This window comes from Pan troglodytes, chromosome 15 (assembly GCF_028858775.2).
Source record: "Pan troglodytes isolate AG18354 chromosome 15, NHGRI_mPanTro3-v2.0_pri, whole genome shotgun sequence".
Classification (NCBI taxonomy): Eukaryota; Metazoa; Chordata; class Mammalia; order Primates; family Hominidae; genus Pan; species Pan troglodytes.
In genome coordinates, this window is record NC_072413.2 from 18,406,734 (window position 1) to 18,424,290 (window position 17,557).

General features: G+C 35.1%; 1 pseudogene; it reads left to right on the plus strand.

Annotated features, from left to right (window-relative positions):
* Window positions 1–9,477: 9,477 nt before the first annotated feature.
* LOC100613916 (olfactory receptor 4K1-like) lies at window positions 9,478–10,413 on the plus strand (annotated as a pseudogene).
* Window positions 10,414–17,557: the final 7,144 nt, after the last annotated feature.

A 17,557-nucleotide genomic window follows, 5' to 3' on the forward strand; every position in this document is an offset into this window, starting at 1 on the left:
AGATTACTAGAAGAATTCTAGTGAAGTGGCAGGGAGGAGAAACAGAAATCCAGACCTTTCTCTCCTTTTTCCCTCTAATCTCCTGCCAGATCCTTTTATTCTCTAATCTCAATAAAGGCTAGAGGCAGAAAAGCCCAGATAATGTAGCTATGATAGTGAGCCAACAGGGGCCTGGAATAGAAAAGGGTGGAGAATGAAACAAACAACTAAAGAAAACTTCAAGAGAAATCAATAGGAAATGATGACCTGGGGACAACTGACATGATGTAATAGTTGATTTCAAGAATTTAGGGTACAAATGGGAAAAGATGAATTTATAGTTGGGAGATGATGTGTTAAGAAAGTTAGATACTTAAGAGAGAAAGTTGAAGGAATTCATACTAATGGTAATGGGTTTGGTTTTACAAAATAGGAAATGAGTTTATACAGTACATATATACATATGCTAAGAGCCCATGTAAAGATGAAAATCCATATATCTTGTTCTAGGGTGTGAGAACGATGATCAAGGCTGTTTTCTGTGCTTTCTTCCCCTTATCATTACATAGGTCCATAATGGTTAAATCTCTTTACTGTCCAACTGTACAAGAAGGGACCTAATTCTGAGTGGTCTATTTCAGTTCATTTATATGCAAATTATCCGGCATTAAAATTCAATTTAAAAAATTAGCTCAGCTCCTATTGTGCCACCAGGATGATTTAAATTCTGTCTTTTCTTAAAAGAAAAGGAGCAGAACATCTCTAAATCTTTGTGTTTCAAATATTTGGTTTCAATTTTGGGTCTGGTTCTCAACACTGACCACTAGTGTTAACATACAGTTTATTACAGGAAACTTCTGTGAAATGTTCTATAACAATTGTCACAACAACACATAATGAAAAGAAAAAAATGCAACATCAACTAGGATGGGATGCCAGCATCAACAGTTCATTTTTACTCCTGGTATTACAACCCATATTTTCACTGTTTAAAAAAAATAATTCAAGTTCCACATGAACCTAGCGGTACAGTAGCAATATGACAACAACCTAGCCACTTATCTCAGCAAAACAAAAATTTTACTACTTTTCATGTGCCGTGCAGACTCATTTTTTTCAGAAACTGCTTATCATTTGTTTATGTATAATATTTAAGATACCCATAGGTGATAAGGAATGAAATGATAGCCAATTGTATTCATTAGATTTTGCTCCACATTAAGCCACCTCAAAATTTATTGAATTAAACTAGGAACCATTTTATATTTGTTCACAAACCAGCTGAGTACCTTTTCTGGTCTGGGCCAATATGTTTGACCTCTACTAGGATGTCTGGTAAGTCAGGGTGAGCTGGACAATCTATACTGACCACACTCATATGTCTGGTAGTTGCCAGGTTAGCAACATGAGCTGGTTTACTGTCAGCCAGGCCCCAAATTCTCTCCACATGGTCTCTCATCTGTCATCAGCTGGAGCTGACTTATACCTGAATGAGAGCTTGTTTTATATTATCAGGGGTTTTGTGAGGTAGTTATTATACACTTGGTGGCTTGAAATCTGCCATAGTGGGAGTATTTGTACCACAGACATTGGAAAATACTACAAATCAGAGCCTTCTCTTTCCCCTTTACCCCATGAACCAGCTCCTAAACATTTACCAGGACATCATTGCTTCTTGTCTTCCAAAAGACTGGCTTAGGCTCGATTCCATGGTGGCCTCAGTATTCCCATAGTAACAATAGAGGGCAGTCCCAATGCAAAATTCTCTTGTGCTATTATTCCTTTCGGCAGAACAAGACACATGGTCAAGTCCAGAGTCAGTGCAGAATACCACTCATCAATTTAAAAGAATCAACTATTGATTCACAGAGTAACTGGGGTGAATCTCAAAGGCATTATGTTGAGTAAAAGAAGCCAGTGTCAGTAAAAACATATGTATGACCCCATTATAACATTCTCATTTTTTAAAAAAAGAGTTTTATGGTATTTTTGAAAGGTAAAAAGTAACCACCACATGGCCACTTCTACGCTCATTTATTCAGTGAATCAATGATATTCTGTGGGTATCTACTATTTGCTAGGTTCTGGGCCAGGTGTTGGGGAGATGATAGTGATCCTAAGACACTCAGTTTTTACCCACATGAGTCCCACAGTCTTGGAGTTGAGATGCAGAAAGGAGAGAGAAACAAAAACATGTAAGAAAATCAAATGAGCAAATTAAAAGTTTAATGAGGGTTATGAAGGTAGTAAATAATGTTGCGAGATGAGAAAAAACAAAGGAGTGAAGAGGGGGGAATGGTGCTCAGAAAAAGCCTCTCTGTGCTCTGTGTAATGAATAACCTTCTATTTAGTTCATGTGGGAAGGATATACAATAGAAGAGCCAAAAGAAACAATATTCAGGCAGACAAAAGAGAAATGGAAACTCCCTGAAGTGGAAAGGAATTGTGTGTTCCAGAAAATGAAAGCAGGAATTTAGTGAATGACCAATGAGTGAGAAGAAATGAAGCTGAGGTTAATATGTAAAATACAGGATAGCAAGGGCTCATTATGGACACTGGATTATATTTCTAGAGCAATGGGGACTATGATGGTCCCTTGGTGTCTATGGGGAATTGGTTCCAAGACCCCCGCAGATACCAAAACCCATGGATGCTTCAGTCCCTTGTATAAAGTGGTGTAGCATTTGCATATAACCTATGCACATTCTCCTGTATACTTTTAAATCATCTCTAAATTACTTATAATATCTAATACGATGTCTACATATCACTTCGTTTAAGTGAATTCAATGTAGTACTTGATGTGTTGCAAATTTCAGTTTTGATTTTGAAGATCTGTGGAATTGTTTTTTTCTAAATACTTTTGATCCGTGATTGATTGAATCCATAGACACAGAACCCACATATACAGAGGAATGTCTGCATGTTTATCATTTTAAAGTTGTTTGACTTATTTATCTTATTTTTAAAGATTTGTCTTATTTTTAAAGACTGCTCCTGAGCATTCAGGAGAAATTGACTGGAAAAAAAAATCAGTGCAGAGAGTTGGAGATTATTAGAAGGCCTTTGAAACATTTAAGGAGAAAGAAAGGGATGGTTTAGACAAGGGAAATTGTAATAGAAAGCTTTGATGGATTGGGCATATTTTAGAGAAAGGTACAGCAGGACTGGAAGTGGGAGTGAGAAAATAGAAGAAGTGAAGTTTCTGGCTGAAACCACTGGGGCAATAGAAATGCCATTACCTGGGTTAAGGGAGACTAAAGGAGGACTAGATTTGGAAACAGAAGAATTGAAATGCCTGTGAAAATTAAAGAGAAGATGTGAAGAAGAAACGTGGTCTATCAGTCTGGGCTGATGACTGGGCTCCTCTCCTCAATTAGGCTCATCAAATTTCCTGGGCACTCACTCTGTGTCACAACATTTACTTTTGTCTTTGTCCCCTGCTCTTCTCTGTATATTTCCTAAGTCCTTCTCCAGCTCTAATGGGATATGTTTCCACAATATCCAAAAGCAAGCTATTTTTATATCTGGGCAGTTTTACCCACTTACGTCTAAGATTCTTTTCTGATTCTGTTGTATGGTCAAGTATTGTGTAGTGATAATTAAAATATTGGATAATTTTGGCAAAATATTGTGTTGTATGGAATTTGAAAACCTTTGACATAAAAATTTTCAAGAAAAGGAAGAAGTATAAGATTAGAGAAAACAAAATTCTAATTTTCTTAGACCCATTGCTGGATTTATATTTCTTTGGATCTAATTTTCTTCATGCCCTGTGCATGTGTGCTAGTGCTTACTGGCACAGTCACTTTAGATAAGGACAAAGAAAGCACATGGATAGAGGCAGAACATTAAATGAGGGCAAATATAGTTGTTGCAAACTTTGAGGTCACTACATTTCTCTCTCATGACATATGTTCTCATTTGCAATTATAGGCAAACAATTTAAAAGTTCTTACCATCTTGATATGGGGGACAAGCAACCAAAATATTGTTAATAACTCCCATAGCAAGATGAATTCACTTAACAAAGTTCATTTTTTAATTGGCTTTCACAATTCATGGGATTGGCTATCTGAGACTTTTGGGAGTGTCATGATATTTAAATAGTTCCTTTATAGGCTCCTGTAATTCTCTTTTTAAAATTATTTTTTAAAAAGTTTTGGAAGCATCTTCTCTTCACCCTGTTGTTACTTTCCTGAGATTTATCTCAAAATTGGTATGTGGAATTTAATCGCATCAAGCTTAAAAGCAACTATACATGTTGCCATTCAGAGAGATAAAGGGATTCTGGGCTAAAGTTATTACCACAGTCAAGGCAACCTGTGTTTTTGAGCATGAGGACTTGGGGTTTGGGCGTGAGAGCCTAACATAAAACAAAACAGTGAATTATTGCTGATTATTGTCACTGCTAACACAAGCATGGGATTGAAGTGGCAAGATAAAAGTGAGCATGTTGATGTATAGTTCAGAAAGAGCAGAGAATATAATTGGGCACTACTTTGTTTTTAGAGGTGGGAGGATCACTTGAGGCCAGGAGGTCAAGGCTGCCGTGAGCCATGATCACATAGTTGCACTACAGCCTGAGTGATAGCGCAAGACCCTGTCTCTTACAATAATAATAATACTAATAAAAAATTATTTTAATGACCAGGTAAACATCCTTAGATAGAGGTTTTCAGTAATCAGATCCTTAATTGAGCAATATGTAGCAGTTAAACATATGTTCTTTGCACATTCAAATCTTCAGACTACCAGTGTGCCTTGTGACGCTAACTTTAGCACTAAATTGTAGCTGCTTCTAACACAAAGTTAGGATTATAATAATATTTACTTTATAGCATTGTAAGGATAATAAGGTAATTATTGGTCACATATCACTGCAAGATAACTAAATCAATCTCGTCACACCCAAAAGCCTTTATTCAACTTAATTATCTACATAGTAAGAAGCCAGTTTCTTCCCATAAATATGATTATCTTCATTACCAAACTATCTTCTTTCTCTTCTACAACTTTGATTGATTCTTTTCATGTCTGACATCTGTACCACTAAGACCTTTACATGTATCTATTTGTTAATCTGGGCTGTGCAATCTAGAGTTTGAGCCACAGAAGATTCTACAATTTGACCTCTTGCCTTATAACCTTGGCTTCTTCCTTCCTGTTTGACCAGAATGCTTTTAGTTAAAGCTCCTTGCTCAAATTAATTTCTGAGTCCAGAAAGTACTTCATACAAATTTCACATTTCTCCTTTAAATGGAAGTTTTATTTCACATTCGGTTTATCATTACCTTAGGCAGAGACCTGCAATTAATTTCCAAATCAGGTACTAAGGATGGGGTGTTAATCCCATTAGAGAAGTTTATTTCCAGTATAACCTGATGTCCAAGACAAGGCATTATTTAACTCTGTATTTGAAATCTGAAGTAGAGTTAATAATGAAATATCAGAGAATGTCTTCCCCTATTTCACAATGATATCCATTTGTAACCTAATTCTAGCTCTAGTTTACTGCATTTACTTTTTTTAAATAAGTTAGAGGTGAAGAATGCTAAAGGTTGGAAGTAGCTAACCGGTGAATGGAGAATTGTAAAGAACGCTATGTGGTTTTTCTTCAGTGTCTACTTTCCTTTTTGTCAGATTTGTATTCCAATGTTTTAATAAATTATAGGTTTATTCTAGAAAATAATGACTTCATTCTAATATTTCATTTTAATCTTATTTGGTCTTTTAAAGTCTCTTAGTTTGTTAATCTTCTCAGAAGCAAATATTTTTCTATTCAGATTGGCTTTACTTGTAAGAAAGTAAAACTATATTATGTAATTTTCAATTAGAATATACTTTATAGTTTACACAGCTCTTTGAAATGTGCACTATCACAAATAAGGACTCAAAAGTTTAGAGAATTGTTTCCAGCAAATTGCACAAGGACATTAATCCTATCCGTTTTGGTCATCATTATCTCTCTGGGCCTGCAGAGTTTTTGGCCCATAATCACCAAAGGTACTCAAGAAGTTGGAATGAATGAACAAACACTATCACAGAGTAAGTAGTGAAGCCAGAAATTAAACCCAGATCTGATCTCAAATTCTGTGTTCTTATATTAAGGCATCTTGAGGAAATTCACACTCTGCCTTTCCAAGAAGACTGACTAATCCCACAACTGTTAATATGGGATATGATCATCTCTTACTATGGAAAAATATTTTTAGAATGATTTTAGAGAAATTCTGCCTGTACTTGTAGAACCAAGTTGCAGACAAACTGAAATGGTTTTAGACAATTTTGACTCAACACACATCAGTTTGCACATTTTTGTCAGGCTTTGTATACATATATCAGATACTTTAAAAGGCATCTGATTCTGTGAGGTAATACCAAAAAATCAATTACTAATTTTTATATTTTTAATGATCTCAATATTTGAAAGTCATTCCATGAGTATCTGTCTCAACTAACTATTGACTATGACTGTAGACACACAGGGAGCTCCATGTAGCTTCGGGGATCTGGCTATGAATTTCATTTTCAAGGGCTCTTTTTTGAGAAAACAGATAGTTTCAATTTTATTTTGAATACAATTAGATAAAATTAGCATCATGCACTTATATCAAAATTATAAAATTGTTTTCAAATTCTGTACATGGACATATATACATATGGATACAAATGTCAACACATAATTTGAAAAACAATTTTACATCCATATTTTGTTCTAGAAAAAAACGAAAATGTTAGTATGTATCTATATGTTGAGACTAAATTTATGGTTCCCTAACATTACAAACATGCTTAAGCCTATGAAGAGAATATTATTCAAAAAAGCCAATTTTGCATGTCAAGTCCGTAATAAGGTTAAAAACTAAATTTTCATTTAATTAATTTCTAATAAACTTGCAAAATTACAATGATGTTTCCCAAGGGAATGTTTATTTTTCACAAATAAGGTATTGCATATACTTGCTATGTTATTGGTCTGAAGTGGAATTCCTCAAGGCTTGCTCCTCATTTTTCTTTAGTCTTTCTGAAATGTAACCTGCCTAGTGAGGCTGTTACTGATCACCTGGTTATAGTCCATATTCCTTTGTTCTGCTTTATTTGCTCCATGGCACTATTCCATAAATATTTTCCTTTGACAAAGGTAGTTATCTTCATTACCAAACTATCTTTTTTTCTCTTTTTGCTGTCTCTCAACTTCTCCCCTCTTAATTCATAAATATATATATCATGTCAGTTAGATGTCACTAACTGATATAATACATATTTTACTTATTTATTTTTAATTGCTTGTGCCAACACCACCCACCCCCACAGCTTTAGGATGCAAGTTACATGAGGATGGGACAGTTTTTATTATTTTTTTCTCCCATTGCTTTGTCTCCAGGGTCTATAAAACTGTGTGGTACAGAAAAGACAATCTATAATTATTTGTTGAATGAATTAATTACATCAGAGATGCTATTCAATAGGCCTTGGAAAACTCTTCTGTTATTGTGATATTAGCTCAATTACAGAAAGAAGAGGCTGTGAAATCATTAGCAAAGGTAAGTAGTTCAAATATAAATTTAATTAGAAAATCTATTATGCTATCTGAAATTGCATTTAGTGTTGCGGGAAGTCAGCGACCCCAAACGGAGGGACTGGCTGAAGCCATGGCAGAAGAACGTGGATTGTGAAGATTTCATGGACATTTATTAGTTCCCCAAATTAATACTTTTATAATTTCTTATGCCTGTCTTTACTGCAATCTCTAAACATAAATTGTGAAGATTTCATGGACACTTATCACTTCCACAATCAATACCCTTGTGATTTCCTATGCCTGTCTTTACTTTAATCTCTTAATCCTGTCATCTCGTAAGCTGAGGAGGATGTATGTCGCCTCAGGACCCTGTGATAATTGCATTAACTGCACAAATCGTAGAGCATGTGTGTTTGAACAATATGAAATCTGGGCACCTTGAAAAAAGAACAGGATAACAGCAATGTTTAGGGAATAAGAGAGATAACCTTAAACTCTGACCGCCGGTGAGCCAGGGGGAACAGAGCCATATTTCTCTTCTTTCAAAAGCAAATGGGAGAAATATCACTGAATTCTTTTTCTCAGCAAGGAACATCCCTGGGAAAGAGAATATGCCCCTGAGGGTGGGTCTCTGAAATGGCCCCCATGGGTGTGGCTGTTTTCTATGGTTGAAACTGTAGGGATGAAATAAACCCCAGTCTCCCATAGCACTCCCAGGCTTATTAGGAAGCGGAAATTCCTGCCTAATAAATTGTGGTCAGACCAGTTGCTCTCAAACCCTGTCTCCTGATAAGATGTTATCAATGACAATGGTGCACAAAACTTCATTAGCAATTTTAATTTCACCCCAGTCCTGTCGTCCTGTGATCTCGCCCTGCCTCCATTTGCCTTGTGATATTCTATTACCTTGTGAAGTACGTGATCTCTGTGACCCACACCTATTGGCACACTCCCTCCGCTTTTGAAAGTCCCTAATAAAAACTTACTGGTTTTGTGGTTTGTGGGGCATCACAGAACTTACCGACATGTGATGTCTCCCCCAGACACCCAGCTTTAAAATTTCTGTCTTTTGTACTCATCCCTTTATTTCTCAAACCAGTCAATGCTTAGGGAATATAGAAAAGAACTTACGTGACTATCGGGACAGGTTCCCCGATAATTTAGTCCCATCTTTGAAGAGCAGGTAGCCAATCATATTAAATAATACTAAATTTAGCTTCTGTAAAAGAGGAATCATATGGTAAGGGTAAAGAGTACAACTGTGATACTAAAAGAATCACTTTTGATTAAAGAGGATGTATGCTTCTGAGATTCTAGGAAGATACATCTGTCATTGCTAAATTATTTAACTCACTGTTGTATACTTTACATTTTTTGATACAGAAAAGCAAATGCAATATCTCACTCACACTAGTTCAATTGTTACAAATTAATTTCAATCTATTCTTATTGCTGCAGACACCTCAAATACACGGCCTCATGCCATTCCTTTATTTGTTGTCATTTATCAAAGTAACTGGACTGATTTCCATATCTTTACACCTGGCCTAAATTGCCTGTCCCTTCAAGATTCTGTAAATGGTGCTAGACTCCTCATTTTCAACTATTAATAATCTGAATGCGTAAGTACAGTATGTACGATTTTCAAAGTTCTATTAAGGTATTGCACATTTCTACAAAAACATTTTAGAATTCAATGGCAAATATTGCTGTCTCTCAATTTCTCTCTTTCTATATAGGTTTATCTGTTAGATAAAAACTCTCTCTCTCTCTCTCTGTCTCTCTCTCTCTCTCTCTCTATCCATCTATCTATCTTGCAAAGCATAAAGGCAAAAGTAAATAATAATTCATATAATTATCTAAGTGAGCCCAGGGAAAATATTAATTCCTAACAATCATGTGAATACTCTTTGTCTTATAGCCTCACCATTTTATTTTTATATTAGAATCAAAGCATCTATTTGATTTGCAAAATGGTAAAAAGCTTACTCTTAATCCATCTTAATTATCTTTTCTTCCCTCTAGATAACTTCAGCAGCTCAGATTCAGTTAATGGATGGAGTAATAAATCAGTGGTTACTGAATTCAATTTGTTGGGGCTGTCTAGCTCTTGGGAACTCCAAGTCTTCCTTTTCTTTATCTTCTCTGTGTTTTATGGAGCTGCAGTGTTGGGAAGCATCCTTATCATCATCACAGTAATTATAGACTCTCATTTGCATTCCCCAATGTACTTTCTTCTTAGCAATCTCTCTTTCATCGATGTGTGTCAGGCTACATTTGCCACTCCCAAGATGACTGCAGACTTCCTCAACGAACACAAGACCATCACTTTCCAGGGATGCATGTCACAAATCTTTTTCTTGCATGTTTTTGGGGGTAGTGAGATGGTGCTTCTTGTTGCCATGGCCTATGATAGATACATTGCTGTATGCAAACCTCTGCACTACATGACCATCATGAACCGGAGGGTGTGAACTGTTCTGGTGGGGGTTTCCTGGGCCACTGGCATCTTGCACTCAGCCACCCACCTGGCATTCAAAGTCAATCTGCCTTTCTGTGGACCCAACAGGGTAGACAATTTTTTCTGTGACCTCCCCCTAGTGATCAAGCTTGCCTGCTTAGACACCTATGTTTTTGAGATCCTGGTGCTCACTAACAGTGGTCTGCTCTCACTTATGTGTTTCCTCCTTTTGCTCATTTCTGCCACTATCATCCTTGCTACTGTGCATCGCCAAGCCTCTGACGGGATGTCCAAGGCCCTTTCCACTCTGTCTGCCCACATTACTGTTGTGCTTCTGTTCTTTGGCCCATTAATATTCATCTATAGTTGGCCCTTTGAAAGCTTCCCAACTGATAAATTTATCTCTGTGTTTTTTTTACTGTCTTCACTCCTCTCCTTAACCCCATGATTTATACTCTGAGGAATAAAGATATAAAGGAAGCCATGAGGAAGCTAAGGAGATGACATGTGGGTTCCAAGCAGGGTTTTTAGACAACTACAAAGGAGTAATACAAATTCCTACTTTTGGGCTTTGAAATTAACATATGTGATTATTATTATGGTGTTTGTATCACAAATAGTTTTTTTACTAGACTAAATTAGAGGGCCTGAATATGGTGATCTGGAGTTGGCAAACACAGTGCAGAATCTTATGATGCCAGTTCCTATATTCTGTGTCTCACATCATCCTCCCTAAAGCTGCAACTACATGTATTAAAACCCATAAGCAGTTTTTCCCCTTATACAGGCACCATAAAAAATTATCTCTTTGAGAGGTAGAGGTAAGAGGATCACTCAAGCCCAGGAGGTCGAGGCTGCAGTGAGCCGAGATTGTGCCACTGTACTCCAGCCTGGGCAACACAGTGAGACCCTGTCAAAAAAAAAATCTCTTGCAACATTTAAAAATCAGCTCTATATTAAAGAAGATTAGCTAGTTCATGTGATTCACTCTGGGTAACATAGAGAATAATTTAGCATTATTTGAGTTAAAACAGAATTTGCTTTGAAATAAAAGGCGATATGAAGATTCTAAAAAGTGCTGCTTTACCTCATCAGTTACAGTTCATAATTATTCTGGCTAATACCTTATTGTTATAAAGGTAAAATTTTATATTCACAAATAAGGCATTAATGCTTATCAAACCTGTCTTTTGTCATACTTATTATTTGTGCTAGAATTTAAATATATAAAATGCTGCAGTATCAATTACAGGACGATAAATATAACCAAGTTCATAGTTAAAATTACAAGACTACTCTTACACTCTCTGGAAGAAAGAGCAATTACAAACCTCATTATATCACTAATGATAACCTGTCATCAATTGACAATGACTGCAAGGTATCTGAATAGCCAGTGATTTTCTTTAGTTAATTTCATTTGGGAGTGTAATTTTCAAAGTAGTTGCAGAAAATATATATATTGCTAATTAGAAAATATATCACATGCTTCTCTTCTTCTCAAACTTTAACTGAAACTTCAGAAATTGCTCATCAAACATTGGAAAGAATAAGAGAAAGAGGGTCATCGCATGATTGATTCAGTCTTTTATCAGCCACAGAATCTGGCACTGTCATCACTGCACCATATAATTCGAGCTTGAAGAGTTTATTCTGTTTATGATAGCTTTCAATTCAAACTTGTAATTTTTGAACTAAAGATATGATTATGTGTTTTATTTTTATTACTTAAAATAGATTGTGAGTCCCTAAGGCAAATATTGTCCTATATTTTACCATAGTTGTTAATGTGTCAAAAGTTAAACATGCAAGCACATGCAGCAAGTGTCATAAAAAGGATACGCTACCCAGAGCAATTGATATTCAGATGATTTCTACACTTGGCTTTTTACAAATGTGGCATTTGGAGTGATGGGGTTGGAAGCCAGTGAAAAACTAGATTGTCCATCTCGAAGTCTTAGCTTATGTGGGTCATTGCACTCTGTAACAATCTGATCTTGTTTTTGCATTTAGTTTTCCACATGTGGAATTACTTCACTGGGTGCTACTTTACTAAACTGACATTGATTAAAGGTCTCTATCAATAGAATTATAATGGGCAGTACTAGCTATCTAAGTAAAGAGGCAAAAGTCATAGGCCCTTGTTCCATAAAAGCTTTTAAGCTTATCAGGACAGCAATAAAATGTTTATTAACAGATAATAAAGGCAAGTAGAATATATAATAAAACACACACTGAATTTTTAGGTTAGTGCAAAAGTAATTGCAGTTTTCACAACTAAAAGTAGTTGCAAAAACCGCAATTTGTTTGCACCAACCTAATAATCCCAGTGAGTTAATGCTCAGTTTTGTCCAAAGCAACTCAATGCATGTGAGCAATTTTTAAAATTTAACTTATATCAGAATATGTGTACACATAAAAGAGACGAAGAAAGACCTTTGGCCTTGTAGAAGTAATTGCATATTAAAGAAGCAGAAAATCACAGAAATGTATAATGAAAAAGGACTTAATCTTTATAAGGGTTGCAGAATTACATGGCCAGGAGAAGACATTTACTGGCAAACCACCAGAAAATCAGATAATTGATATTAACTTAATGAATTGTGCCAGTTTAAGTTTTGACCCCATACTTACGGTCATACTAGAAACCCCAAATTGTTAATTGCAAGAAATTTGAAGAAGAAATTTGTCAAATTACATTAAAAAATGTTTGTGAAATTAATTAACCAAAGCATCATGATTAGAACAGAAGTCAGATTACTTGGGAGTGGTTTGATAAATCTGTGTTAAATTGAAAAGTTTTGGTTATTTGATTGGCATGTGTGAGATTACCAGACTCTGAAAGCTTGTTAGAAAAATATCTACCTTAACAATGTTGAGATAGTCACTGTTATCCATTATCTTAATTACTCCCACTGTTATTTATCCATGTAATTGGGGCTGAATATAGTCTTTCTTTAGGTGTGTTAATATCTCTTAACAGGTTAAAATCAAGACACATAGCCAAGACTCATACCAAGAGAACATTCGCATATGTTCTCTTACTCATTATATGTTTTTAGAATTTAACCTTCTCTCTCAGACTTATTTTATTACTTATAAAGTTTTGTGAGTCAAATGTTATTGCGGCACTATTCACAATAGCAAAGACTTGGAACCAACCCAAATGTCCAACAATGATAGACTGGATTTTTAAAGATATACAAATAGAAAACAAAAGTAGCAAAAAAATTTATCTAATAGATATAAAAATGGACCCTATTAGATTAATAAAGAGTAAAACAAAAGGATATTACTGAATAAGATGGAAACTTTGAAAACATGGAAGCTCTATTTGGTCAAAAATTACTGAACAACTTTTAGAAAGCAATTTGCTGTATTTATCAAATTATGTCCATATTCATGAGCTGATAATTGTATTTCTAGGAGTCTATCTTGAATAATTTCTTCCCTAATTCTGTAATATAAAATTAAATGCATATATATATGTATATTGGACATGATGAACTGTAGAAAATATAACCTCATGAAGAAATGGGTAAAGCAAGTCATAAGGAGAAAAGAAACTGTTGATTTTCTCAGTGCAAGAGTGTCATCTGAACACCTACTATCTACCCACAAAAATTGAAAATTAAAATTAAGAAGTTAATAAAATGTCATCTGAAACAGACTGACATTGTTTCCTCTTTCTGAGAAAATGCTGCTCCACTCACATAATGAGCTAGAATAATTCTGACTTCAAAATTTGAAAAGGGTCATATAAGAAGGAAAAATTATAGGCCAATCTCACTCAAAAACAAAAATACAAAATTCCTTTAAAAACAGAGCAATACAAATTCAGGAAAACAGAATAATAAAATAGTATCCATTTGAGATTACAAGCAATGCAATGTTGATGATGAACTGAATGAATGAACATTTGATTATAATTTAATACAATTCACTGTATTAACAGAATAAAAGAAAAACTGTATATATAATATATACATACATATATACAGTTACTTCAATAGGTGCAAAAATGTTTAAAAATAATAATTATTGTTGTAAAGAAAACTTTCATAAATGAGAATATAAAAAGTATATATGGCTGAAAAGTTTAATATCAGCCATAAGCACACAATGCTATCTAGGAATGACACTGTTATCTACTCCACTAATTTGAAATATCAACTCAGAAGGCAAAAATAATTTTAACATAAAAGCCAAAAATGTAAACATAAAGTAGAAGGAGGTGAGGTTCACAGCACATGAGGTGAGGAGGTGAGGTTCACAGCACATCTAATTCAAAAGGGCTTTAGAGGCCAACTAATTGAGTGGTTATCAGATTTATCTGATCATCAAAATCCCTGGAAATTTTTTTTCTTTTCAACTTTTATTTTAGATACAGGGGATACATGTGTAGATTTGTTAAGGGTAATCTTGTGTGATGCTCACACATGCGATGGGATCCATACTCTAAACCTCACATACTGAGTATGGATCTCACAGGTAGTGAGCATAGTACCTGATAGGTGGTTTTTAAACCAAGCTTCCTTTTCACCCTCTAGTAGTCCACAGTGTCTATTGTTACCATATTTATATTTGTATGAGCTCAATGTTTAACTCCTAGTTATAAGTAAGAACATGCAGTATTTGGTTTTCTGTTTCTGAGTTAATTTGCTTAGGATTATGGCCTTCAGCTCTATCCATGTTGCTGCAAACATGATTTTATTCTTTTTTATAGCTGCATAGTATTCCATGGTGTATATTTACCATTTTTAAAAATCCAATCTATTATACCACTGATGGACAACTGGGTTGATTCCATGTCTTTGCTATTGTGAATAGTGCATTGATGAACGTACAAGTCCATGTGTGTTTTTGGTAGAATGATTTATTTTCTACTGAATATATATCCAGTAAAAGTGGTAAAAGAAAAAACACCCTACAAAACAGAGCGTTATGCCACGAAAAATGATAAAGTAAGGAGCTAAACTAAAATCTCTCTTCCATAAAGAAATGAAAAATTGACAAAAATTTACAGAGCCACTGTTTCCATGTCCTGGAGATTAAAGAAAGGCTTACAGCAACCCAGGGAACATTTATTAAAGAAAAGTAGTTTGGTTCTTAACAGGAAATGCTAAAAAGAGCCCGTTAGGTTGAAGTAAAAGTCCTGGACAGGAATTTGAATACATATGAAGAAATAAAGAGGACTAATAAAGGTAAAGGCATATGTAAATGTAAAATACGTAAATATGGCCATTTTCATGATATTGATTCTTCCTACCCATGAGCATGGAATGTTCTTCCATTGGTTTGTATCCTCTTTTATTTCATTGAGCAGTGGTTTGTAGTTCTCCTTGAAGAGGTCCTTCACATCCCTTGTAAGCTGGATTCCTAAGTATTTTATTCTCTTTGAAGCAATTGTGAATGGGAGTTCACTCATGATTTGGCTCTCTGTTTGTCTGTTATTGGTGTATTAGATTCAATGCCATCCCCATCAAGCTACCAATGACTTTCTTCACAGAGTTGGAAAAAACTACTTTAAAGTTCATATGGAACCAAAAAAGAGCCCGCATCACCAAGTCAATCCTAAGCCAAAAGAACAAAGCTGGAGGCATCACGCTACCTGACTTCAAACTATACTACAAGGCTACAGGAACCAAAACAGCATGGTACTGGTACCAAAACAGAGATAGAGATCAATGGAACAGAATAGAGCCCTCAGAAATAACACTGCATATCTACAACTATCTGATCTTTGACAAACCTGAGAAAAACAAGCAATGGGGAAAGGATTCCCTATTTAATAAATGGTGCTGGGAAAACTGGCTAGCCATATGTAGAAAGCTGAAACTGGATCCCTTCCTTACACCTTATACAAAAATTAATTCAAGATGGATTAAAGACTTAAACATTAGACCTAAAACCATAAAAACCTTAGAAGAAAACCTAGGCATTACCATTCAGGAAATAGGCATGGGCAAGGACTTCATGTCTAAAACACCAAAAGCAATGGCAACAAAAGTCAAAATTGACAGATGGGATCTAATTAAACTCAAGAGCTTCTGCACACCAAAAGAAACTACCATCAGAGAGAACAGGCAACCTACAAAACAGGAGAAAATTTTTGCAACCTACTCATCTGACTAAGGGCTAATATCCAGAATCTACAATGAACTCAAACAAATTTACAAGAAAAAAACAAACAACCCCATCAAAAAGTGGGCAAAGGACATGAACACACACTTCTCAAAAGAAGACATTTATGCAGCCAAAAGACACATGAAAAAATGCTCATGATCACTGGCCATCAGAGAAATGCAAATCAAAACCACAATGAGATACCATCTCACACCAGTTAGAATGGCAATCATTAAAAAGTCAGGAAACAACAGGTGCTGGAGAGGATGTGGAGAAATAGGAACACTTTTACACTGTTGGTGGGACTGTAAACTAGTTCAACCATTGTGGAAGTCAGTGTGGCCATTCCTCAGGGATCTAGAACTAGAAATACCATTTGACCCAGCCATCCCATTACTGGGTATATACCCAAAGGACTATAAATCATGCTGCTATAAAGACACATGCACACGTATGTTTATTGCAGCACTATTCACAATAGCAAAGACTTGGAACCAACCCAAATGTCCAACAACGATAGACTGGATTAAGAAAATGTGGCACATATACACCACGGAATACTATGCAGCCATAAAAAATGATGAGTTCATGTCCTTTGTAGGGACATGGATGAAATTGGAAATCATCATTCTCAGCAAACTATCGCAAGGACAAAAAACCAAACACCACATGTTCTCACTCATAGATGGGAATTGAACAATGAGAACACATGGACACAGGAAGGGGAACATCACACTCTGGGGACTGTTGTGGGGTGGGGGGAGGGGGGAGGGATAGCATTGGGAGATATACCTAATGCTAGATGACAAGTTAGTGGGTGCAGCACACCAGCATGGCACATGTATACATATGTAACTAACCTGCACAATGTGCACATGTACCCTAAAACTTAAAGTATAATAATAATTTAAAAATAAAAATAAAACAATTAATGTCATAAAAAAATAAATATATATTTTGTTTGTAATACTTTTTTCTCTTACCTGATTTAGAAGATAACTTCAGAAAGAAACACCTACAAATCCACTTGTTGTTCAGCACAACATGTATAAAGATGTAATTTGTATGATAATAACAGCCTGGAGAAAGTGGAAAAACAGAGCAATATGGAAGCAAAGTTTTAAAAATATTATTGAAATTAAATAGATATTAATCCAAACTTGATTGTTGTAAGTTAAGGTGATAATTGTAAGCCCCAGGGAAACCACTAATACAAGATAATTAAAACGATATACCAGCAAACATATGTTTAACATGTAAGAAGACTATAATAAGAAATAGAGAAACATAAAAGATACAAGACATATAGAAACAAATAGCAGAGTAGCAGATGCCCTACCTTATTATTAATGACTAAATGTAAATAGATTAAATACTTCAATTAAAAGGCAGATATAAGCAGAATGGATTGAAAACATGACTTACCTATATGATGCCTATAAAAAACTCACTTTTGATTCAAACAT